At 46.4% G+C, this 10,326-nt stretch overlaps 1 long non-coding RNA gene across 2 annotated transcripts; it reads left to right on the plus strand.

The window, feature by feature from the left end:
- The first annotated feature begins 3,167 nt into the window (after positions 1 to 3,167).
- LOC143444039 (uncharacterized) lies at positions 3,168 to 10,097 on the plus strand. 2 transcript variants are annotated; one of them, XR_013113552.1, is made up of 4 exons: positions 3,168 to 3,770; positions 5,662 to 5,883; positions 6,950 to 7,017; positions 7,440 to 10,097. It is a non-coding gene; the product is annotated as an uncharacterized LOC143444039 (long non-coding RNA). The 2 variants fall into 2 exon arrangements; XR_013113551.1 differs by lacking the exon at positions 3,168 to 3,770 and having other exon boundaries at positions 3,778 to 5,883.
- Positions 10,098 to 10,326: the final 229 nt, after the last annotated feature.

Genomic DNA, 10,326 nt, shown 5'->3' on the forward strand with positions numbered 1-10,326 from the left:
AATGAAAACAGTGTCACTTCACACACAGCTATGGCTGACTAGACGTAATAACAGATGCCTGAGAAAGGTGAAAACGTGGAGAGATCGTGAGGGCAGTCGGCTCAAAAAAGGGGGATAGCGCTTAGATGGGCATACAGGCAGGAGAGACTGGGGGAGTTGGGTAGAGCCCCTTCAAGGAAGAGAAGATAAAAGCTCCCCAGTGGTATCATCTCTTTTCTTCCTGGATCCAGAGGGTCTAAGGGTCAGATTCCACAGTGCAGTGTAGCCGGGAGGACCTGGGGGCTGCTTCTGCCTGGCTTGAAATGGCCACACATGCAGGCTAGCTCTGTCTGGCAGCCAGCTTTAATCAAGTTCCTGCAGAAACACAAGCACACTGTCATGCATTATTCCCTCAGAGCTGGAGGAGGAGCAGAGTGAGGCAGGCTGGCCTGCTCCTGGTGTGTGTACTCGCTTAGAGATGTCACTTTAATTTCTCAAAAACAGTTCCTGACAGCTCCTCACTGTGCCCCGGCCCACAAGAAGAGCCTAATGCTGCTAATAGACCGGCTGGGGGCAGCTGGAGCTGTCTGTCCAACTTGCTGGGGAACATTAATTAACCATCGGCTATTCTGTCTCCAGGGCCCTCAGCGCTGGGCGTCTCTGGGCACCATTTCTGACTCTGGAGCCATTCCCAAGGCACTCTCACATGCCAAAGAACCCTCCCTCCCCCTCCAGTCCCCAGAGAAGTTTTACTTAGCTTCTTGCTCAGCAAACAAGCAATCCAAGCAAGGCTTTCTTCTCCAGCCACCTTCGGGGTGTTATCAGGGTTGGGCTCAGATACTGCTCTGTGAATGTTTGCTTTCTAGAAAGTGCTCACCCCTGTTAAGGGAAGAAGCAATGAATGAGAAGTCTTTCTTTGACCTCATTCAGTGCAGGCAAGCATAAAGCAGGCTCTGAAATGTTATCTGTTCAAAATTCAGGTGGCTAAATATTGACTGAGAGCGTGATTGGTATTCCCTCATTAGCACAGTGTCTGCAAAGTGTCAGGAGCAAGCATTGTACCCAGGCAGGCCCTTGGGAGGAAACCTGCCTCCAGCAAGAACGGGTATCTCAGCTTTCAAATAGAAGTGCCCTGAGATGTCAAACTCCCCTTACCCAGCCCCTGATAGACCTTTGAGGTGGCTATCCCATTCTATGCTCACCATAAGCCACAGCGTGTAGCTACAGCACTAAGCACACAAGCCCCCTTGCATGATAGGGTAAGTAGTATTTCCCTGGTATACCCTTTCTGAACTGTTCCTATTACAGTTTTAGTCTCCCTTCTGGGTCATGGATAGCACAAAAGTTTCATCTGGGAAGTCAATTGCAGCTGGTTTGCTGGGGCCACTAGGAGCTTTGTCATGTCATTCATCGTGTCATTCAAATTTTGAAGGGTCTCAGATATGCGCTAGTGCTGTGGTGAGACTATTTTACATACGTGTCAGGAATCTCGTCGATCGGGAATACCACCTCCCTCAGGACACATGCAAGACTCCCACCCACCAAAGCAAATCGGGTCTTTTCCTCTAGGTGCTCCCTGGCTATCTAACCATCTACCTTGTGTCAGGATGACTTGTTTTGATTTAACTCCTCCTTTGCTGTCCTCTCATCTCTCTGGGTCCCTCTGGATCCCTCTGGGTCCCTCTGGGTCCCTCTGGGTCCCTCTGGGTCCCTCTGGGTGGGACCCTGCCTTTCTCATGCACATTCTCCTTAGACTATTTCATCTTAGTGCCCAGCTGTGATGGTTAGTCTTCATTGTCAACACAACTGGGTTTGGAATTACCTAGGAGACACACCTCTGGGCATGACTGAGGATATCTAGACATCTAGGCATTTAGGTTTAGCTGGGGGAAGATCTGCTCTGGGTATAAGTGACTCTATCACATGGGCTAGGGTAGTTAGGCTGAATACACAGGAGGATCATGGGAAACCCAACTGAGTACCGGCATCCAGTCATGTCTCCCTGCGTCCCGACTAGACACAGGTGACCAGCCCCCTCCCACTCCTGCCATCACTGCTCCCTGATTTGATAGACTCCCTCCTCAAACCATGAGCCAAAACAAACCCTTGCTTTAGTTTCTTCTGTCACAAACAAGAAAAATAGTTAACACGCCGAGGCAGGTGGTGCAACTGACTCATTTCTGGGACACTGCTGTGGGCAGACTCCTCTGGGATGCTCTTCCGGTCTGCCCTGCTGCTTCTGTACTTCTATTGAGTAGATGCTACTTCAGAAAACGGGTGGGAGCCACTGGGGTCCTGGGTATCTCTCTGGAGTGGGAATGGAAGAGTTGCCAGGTAAACCACAGATACCCAGTTAAGTAGCTATAAACATAAGCATGCCCCAACTGTTGAACAGGGGCATACACTGAAAACAAGTGCTATTTATTTAAAATTCTTTTATTTGCTAAATCTGGCAACACTGGATGAGGATGCCAAGATACTAGAACCATCTCCCCAGACTCTCAGCCCTGTTCCTCCCATGTAGCTCCTGTGTCTTCACAGAGGAACAGCTTGGAAAAGTGGAAGACTGCCAGTCCAGTCAAGCTGGCCCCTTTGTAGCTGTCCTCACTTCGTCTCCTACTGTTTCCACGAAGCTCATCAATATCTCACTATCTGGTTCCTCTAGGCCTGGCCACCTGTGAAAGCCAGCTCCAGTGAGATCTAGTCAGGGAGGACCAGCTGGGAAGCAACACTTTAGAAAGCAGGCGTTTCAAGAGTGCTCAGGGTCAAAGCTGAGTCCCCTTTCCACAGCAGTGCTTTGCACAGGGTTCGGATAAAGTAGTTGCTCAATAAATATTTACTATCTGCACAGAGGACGTGGTGCTAATGGATCTCCACCCATGGTTGTGCTTACCTCATCTGCAGTGATAAAAAAAAAAAATGTGTAAAATCAGTTGGCATAGAGCCGTTTCCTCTCCAGGAGCCAATGCTCACTCCCACTGGGCAGAGTGCCCAAGTGCATTAGGCTGATTTGGATTTAAAATCAATTAACACATCCTCGGGGAACTTGGCTGCCATAAAAGCAAGATAAAACTGCATCTTCTTAAGTTAATTTATTTCCATTTAGAGGGTAATTAATATGTTTTCGTTGACGTGAGCATAGAGAACAAGGACCGGTGACACTGGCAAAGAAGCTGGCGTGGTCTGGAGGCTGCAGCCGGAGTGCTTGAGCCACGCCTGTGTCACAAACCTGCCTCTCTTGTTCCTCTCCTCTCAGACTTGTGAGGCACCTTTCTGCTGTCCATCTCTCCTTCTCTACCAAGGAAACTGAATGGTAGTCTGCTCCTGGGCTTCGAGGTTTGACCAAAGCAGACGGTCCTGATGAAGAACTCCCCAAGGCCAGAAGACCCTCCAAGGGAACAGCAGGAATATGGATGAGTGGAATCTGGGCCTATGTGGGGTGGAAGTGGGGAGACATGTCAGGCAGAGCCACTGGGCCTTAGGGACAGTGATGTGAGCATCACAGGGGACTATTGGGAATGACTCCCAGCTCAGTGACCTGGGGAGCAGGGGGAGGGGAGGACAGTAATCAGTAGTTACTTGCAAACAGTGAACTCCCAACACTGGATCTCAAAAAAGAAAAGGAGTTTACCTATTGTGTAATTCTCAGATCTCACTAGGTCAATGAGGAAGCTGGAAAAAGCAAACTTAGGAGCCAAGAGCAGCTGGAATAGGGTGACTCCACAACGGCCACAAAGGGGTGGGAGTGGTGGCGCATACCTTTGATTCCAGACATCAGGAGACAGAAACAGGTAGATCTTTGTGACTTTGAGGCAAACTGTAGTAAGAATATATATTCTATCTAGCCCGTATATAAGATACCCTGGTATTTATTTGCAAGCTGTAAGCCTAGATCAGGCGGGTTTTGAGCTATTTTAACTTATATCCCCGCCGTATGTCCCTTGTTACTTGCTGTTTCTCCTGACCACATACTCATGGTCCACCTCCTCTCATGGCAGCCTCTTCCTCTCTTTGTCTTCTCTTATCTCCTTTCCCCTCTCTGTTCTCTCCTGAGACCCCTCACTCCATCCTCAAGTCCTGCCATTCTCTCTCTACTGCCCAATGATAGGCTTTAGTCTTTTATTGACCAGTTAACCTGAAGAGCAAGGTTTGCACACCAAAAAAACTGGAGTGTGTGGAAATTCGCTCATCTTGGGGTAACCAGCTCTTGGGGTACAGAATTTAGCATTTGAATACATAGAAGCACTTGGCCAGCCCTAACAGTTAGCCTGGTGTACATGCTAAGACCCTGCCTCCCACTCCAAAGAACAGCCATGATGTTCAACCTCCACTGCTGCACCATGCTCAGAAACTGAAGTCCAGAGGGCATGGTCTGAATTTTCATACCCTGCCATATTCATATTACCCAGGCATTTGGGGCAAGATATGGAACTATGTGACCCCCATCAGACTGAGACTAGAATTTCCTCCGAACACAAAGAGTCCAGATGCTAGGGAGGGTAGGGAAGATCCTTGTGGTGGCACTGAGGTAGAGAGTGAGGAAGGCGGGGCAGGTTTGCATGGAACATGAATTCCATTCTGGTCAGACTGAGTATGAAACATAATCATTCAGTGGAGCTGGGAGGGACAGGAACAACCAAGGAGGTTAAAACCCACTGGTATCACATCCTGCCCTGGCTACTGGGGGCTCTCAGATCTATCCTTGCATTTCTTGTTCTTTAAAGCATAATATCTTGTGAGATGCCCAGGACAAGAAGGCTTCATCAGGAGAAGGTTTAGTGGGACCATCTTCCCTAGAAATCCAAACTACTGCATGTTTCTGACCAATAGGTGTGAACAGGGTAAGGGAAATTAAGCCAGCAAAAGCCAGGACATGACGCCAACGGTGACTATAGCTGGCAGAGAAAAGGCAAGAAGAATCACTCCTCCACTTAGGGCTCTATGGGTTTAATTTCCAAGTTTATATCAAGCTTCTGAGACAGGAACACCTTCGGGACATGGCAGGGCCTCTACAAGATTCAGTGTTCATAAGTTTCTGGGCTCTAAAGAGACTTAAGGATTGCATAAACACTACAGCCGAATTTCCCTGCCTGAGGGCCCCAAGGCTCAGAAGGCCACAGAGATAACACACTTACAGGCTCTCTCTGATTGTGGGACAAGTGACAACCTTTCACCTACACCTCAGCCCATCCTGCTTGCTCTGCTGACCACCTGAGAGGAAGGGAGACTCCTGTAGGATGCAGCTGGGCGGGCCACCTCCTTTTCCCCTGGAGGCAGTGACGTCTATCAATTCTAGGAGACAGTGTTACTGCCATTGTTAAATGCTGGCAATAGATTCTGGATTATTCTCTCCTGGAAGCTGGTCATGAGTCACCAAAGCACATCTTTAGGACGTAGCTGGCTGTTTTCCCAAAACAGCCGTATCCCCTGATGAACTAAAGACCTGGTTCACTCTACACTGTGTACTGGAGTCTGCTGGCTGCCCTTGTTAGAGGTGGAGGAAACGGTTTTGACATTTATGAGAGAACAGACGCCCAGTTTGAGGTTAATGTCTCAGAGTGCTCAGTCCACCCAAGGCAGTCGCGATGACCTCACCCAGAGACAGGAGGATTCGAAGAGAGACTATGGAAAGCATTCGGCTGTTCAGATATACTTCTTCATATCTTTTTCCTCTTCTTTTAGGAGATGGCCATTGAGTGAGCACTTGAAGGTACCTGGGTCTTCTTCATTCTCATTGGCAGGAAAAAAGCAAGACATCCCTGGGGAGAGGTATGTTCACTGATTCTTGATCTTCAGGAGCCCAGTTCTACAGTGTGGCCGTCAGCCCACGTGCTGTGTGTAGCTGTACAAGAAGGATATTTACACAGAGTGATGGGGAAAGGACAGCAACTCCAAACAGCAAAGGTGAGCCTCACTGTTGACACAGAGTCCAGCAGTGAGCCGATCGATGGGACAGGATAAAGATCAAGTGACCGTGTCTGCTGTATCCACAGTGCTTGTTGACGGTGCCATGTTATGGGAAGGAAAGGGCATGGTGGCTTTGCTCATGCTCTCCCCTGCCCTTCTATTGAACTTTAAATGTCCCCACAACTCATATACACAGGACTTAGTTGCCATGCTGTGATGATTTGGGGAGGTGATGATGCCTTTAGGAGGTGGACCTTGGTAGATGAAGTTAGGTCTGTAGGAGCATTTCTCCAAAGGGTTCTGGGACCTCTGCCCCCTCCTCACTGCCTGGCCAGCATGAAGTAAACAGGTTCCTCTGCCATCTACTTCTGCCATGCCGTTCTGTCTCACCATAGGCCTCAAGCAATCAGGGCAATGACCATGGACTGTGTGCCTCAGAAACTGTGAGCCAAAAGAAACCTTTCTACCCTTTAACTTGATTTTTCCAAGGCATTTATTACAGCGACAAGGAGCTGGTATCATGCTCATTCACCCTGTCCACTGCACCGCCATATCCCTATTCCAGTCATATGGTCTACTAGGAATTCAGAACTCTCTTAGGTGTCCTCAGAGTCCTCTCTTCCCCTCTCGAAGTTCCCTGTTTTCTGTGTGTCTTATCTCCTTGTGTCTTTCCTGTTCACAGCCTAGAGACATTCTTTGCAAAGAGGACTTTTTGACCCTCTAAGGACTCCCAACCCAACCCATTCCATCCAAATAACTAATATTAAAAAAAAAAAAAAAAAAGACTTGCCTTCTCCTGGCTCCTTTGTCTAGGCTTGTTGGAGTGGCAGGCGAGCTTTGAGGAATCAGGGAACAGAAAGGCATTATCAGAACAGACAGCGGGCAGAAATCTCAAGGTGGAAGCTGAGAGCTCCTACAGTGGAAGAATAGACAGGTCAAATATAAGTGGACAACAGTACTTTCCAGGCTTAGAGAGAGGCCAAGGGACCAGGAGGGAACGGTCGGAGTGGATGCTGCCGGAATGGGAGAAATGCATTCAGTGTTCTTCATTTAATCTCTCCAGGGACTTGTGAGAAAGGCATCGCCTTACCTTCGTCTTACATGTGGGCAATGGAGGCACAGAGAGTTTAGGTAACTTACCCACAACTACCCATCCCATCAGTGGTCAGGCCAGGCTTCGAACCTACTTAACCCTCAATGCCTGCACCCTTATGCGTCATGCATCAGGACACCTGATTTAAAACATTTGTTCACTTAGTTTTTGGACCATCATACACCAACCCTGGACCGGGTATTTTCTGCCAAACCTGGCACATTATGAGAAATTTTTTTTTTTTTTACTTTGTTTCTCTCACTCTCTCTTAGGGGATAATTTATGGTCTTGAAATTCAATTAATGGTTTTCTGAATCATCTTCAGAAAAGAAATCCCATCAAAAGGATAATCTCAAAACAATAGTAAAATGGATACAAACAGTTAACAATAGTATCATCCATCCCAATTACTGGTGAAATTCGATTTCATCTCTTTCCCTTTTCTGCTTTCTTTCCCAAGTACTAAGGTTCAAGTGGATGCAGGAAATGTGACAGACTCCTGTCTGATGGAAAGGTGGATACAGAAAAATGAAATCAATGCCTACAGAAAAATAACCTTCCAGCCCAACCGAGTGCAAGTCACGTGCTTGTTCATCACCTGCACAGATATTAAACACATTCTTCTTGAACTTATTTGCATGATCTGAACGGACCATAAATCAGCAGTTCTGCATACTTTTTGAGAAAGGAATGCATTCCTGCCTAGGAATGTGGCTTGGACTTTGGCAGCACAGGGAGCTGAGATGCTTTCACTTGCAAACAATGGAGGACCCCTGGCTTGAGCAGCTCAGGAACAAGAACACACATATGTCACCATCATATATCACTGGAGTTCACAGCAAGGCAAAGCCGAAGATCAGGCCAGTCCCAGGCTCATCAGGAAACCACGTTTTTGGGGGTTTTTTCTTTCTTTCTTTTTTTTTTTTTTTAATTCTTTTCCTTGGCTGTTGCATTTCTGTTGGGAGCCTAAGACCGCCTGCCAGATGGCTGCCACAGCCCTGGGCAGGACATCCAGAATCAACAGTATCCAAGGCACTGACAGATGTCTCTTTTCATATGCACGCCTCTCTCTTTAGAAGCAAGAAAACTTGGTCCAACAGGCTCCTGGCAAGGGATAGGGTGTTGCTCAGTGGATGGGTTTGCATATGGGATTTCACACACACACACACACACACACACACACACACACACACACACACACACACACAGGGTCAGGAGACAAGCAGTCAGTCCCCTGGTTGAGCTTGAGTCATTCTCTTGTTCCTAAAGCGACTGGTGGATAAGTCTAAGCCTGCTGGAGAACCAACAGCCCTGGCCCCTACAGACAGCCACTAGACTTTTCCCAGTCGTATTTCTGAAACAAATACCATATCTTCATCCAGATAGCAAACCTTTACTATTTGGTGGAAATTAAAATCTTCAAAAAGACCCAAACCTGAGGTTTTTGTAATAAGCTCATACCCTGTTTTTCCTGATAATGAATTGTCTCTGTCACCTCAAAGGTCACCTTGCTTGCCATAAAAATAACAGTTTATAAAGATTGTGAAATATGGCCTTGCTAACCAAATGTTCTTCTAAATGCAACAGAGCAGATTGCTATTTAGAAGAAGTATTTGTTGAAATATTTTAAAATGAAATATGATCAGGTTAAAATGATGTGTTGAACATACGTATTAATCTTCTCTCCACCTCAAAATACTATTTAAAAATGAAAAAGAAATACAGGGGCTGGAAAGATGGCTCAGTCATTAAGAGTTTTCATTGCTCTTGCCAAGGACCTGGGGAGGGGGGTTCCCAGCTCTCACTTGGTGGCTCACAATAGTGCTAACCTTAGCTCCAGAGAATCCAATGTCTTCTTCTGGCCCCTGAGGGTACATGCCTATGGTTCACTGAGATTCAAGCAGGCAAAACACCCATACACATAACATAAACAAACCTTTAAAAATAACAAACAGGAAAAAAAAAGTTAAGGGCATGGTAGCATAAGGACAGAGAGTGGGACCAGAGTCATCAACAACATTCCAGAGGTGAGAAACAGAATAGCAGTGGGCAAACCTGAGAAGGCTGAATTTGAAGACGGTCACTGGAGACACCAAGGGTAGCCTGGCTTTATATTGAAGGATTCTCAGAATACTCAGAATAACGAAGACTTGGTGACACTAGATACCTCTAGTATCTAGCAAGTGTAGAGGAGAGGAAAGGGGTGAGAATAAAAAGAGTGGTTAAAAATTCTATGATAAATGCATGAACCTCAGCTTGGTCCCTAGCTCCACACAGTAAGACCGCCTTCTGCCAAAAACTAGAGGCTACTCCCTGATAAATAAGAGAAGCCAGTCTGCACTGGAGGAACACCAGGAAGGAAGGTGAAGGGCAGAGAACAGGTTGGATTTACTGACTTTTTTCTCCACTCAGCTCCTTGAGTCCAGGAAACCCCAAAGGGATATCATTCAAGCTGGAGATGAACGGCACTGTCCAAGGCAATGGAGCAGCTCAAGAGAAAATATGAGAATATATTGCTATCTGAGCACTCCAGCCCAGTGGCCTTGTGACAGAAAACACCATTGATGGAGCCCTTGTTTCCTAAGCGTCTGGTTAACTCTTCTTTTCTGCTGAGGTGAATTCATACCACAGACTGGAAAGATTACCTAAAAACAAAACAAAGCAAGTTTGCTGAGCTCATGGATCCAGAGGCTGGCACATCCATGAGTGTGGCACTGGCATGGCTGGCATATCCATGAGCATGGCACTGGTGTGAAGTGAGGGCTTTCTTGTTTGTCGACACGGGTGAAGTTTGAGAGATATGTGCAAGCCACAGCAATGGTTAAGGACCCTCTTTTCTAGATACAGTGACAGCAAAGGATCGCCAGGCAGTGGTGCTAGCCTCTAGTGTGACAGTCCACGACAAGGAGAAAAGAAGGAGCGACGCATGGAAGAGACAAGTAGAAAACTGTCCTTGGTCTTCTCTTAGCAACTGTGAAGCAGAAGCAGGAGCCCATAAAACAGGATCAAAACCCTGTGACTTAGGACCATGACAGCAGAAATGAAAGACTCAACAGAAGGATTAGAAAGCTAAGGGAAAGAAATCTATTAGATAGTAGAGCCAAAAGGCAGAAATGAAAAGCAAGGAAGAATACATATATATTATATCTATCTTATAGATATAATATATAATATATATGTGTGTGTATGTATATACATATACATATACATATACATATACATATACATATACATATACATATACATATACATATACATATACATATACATATACATGTATATATATATTCTAAAAACATTTTTGAGACAGGTTTTACTATATATGTATCCCTGGCTGGCTGGTCTGG

This window comes from Arvicanthis niloticus, chromosome 12 (assembly GCF_011762505.2).
Source record: "Arvicanthis niloticus isolate mArvNil1 chromosome 12, mArvNil1.pat.X, whole genome shotgun sequence".
Classification (NCBI taxonomy): Eukaryota; Metazoa; Chordata; class Mammalia; order Rodentia; family Muridae; genus Arvicanthis; species Arvicanthis niloticus.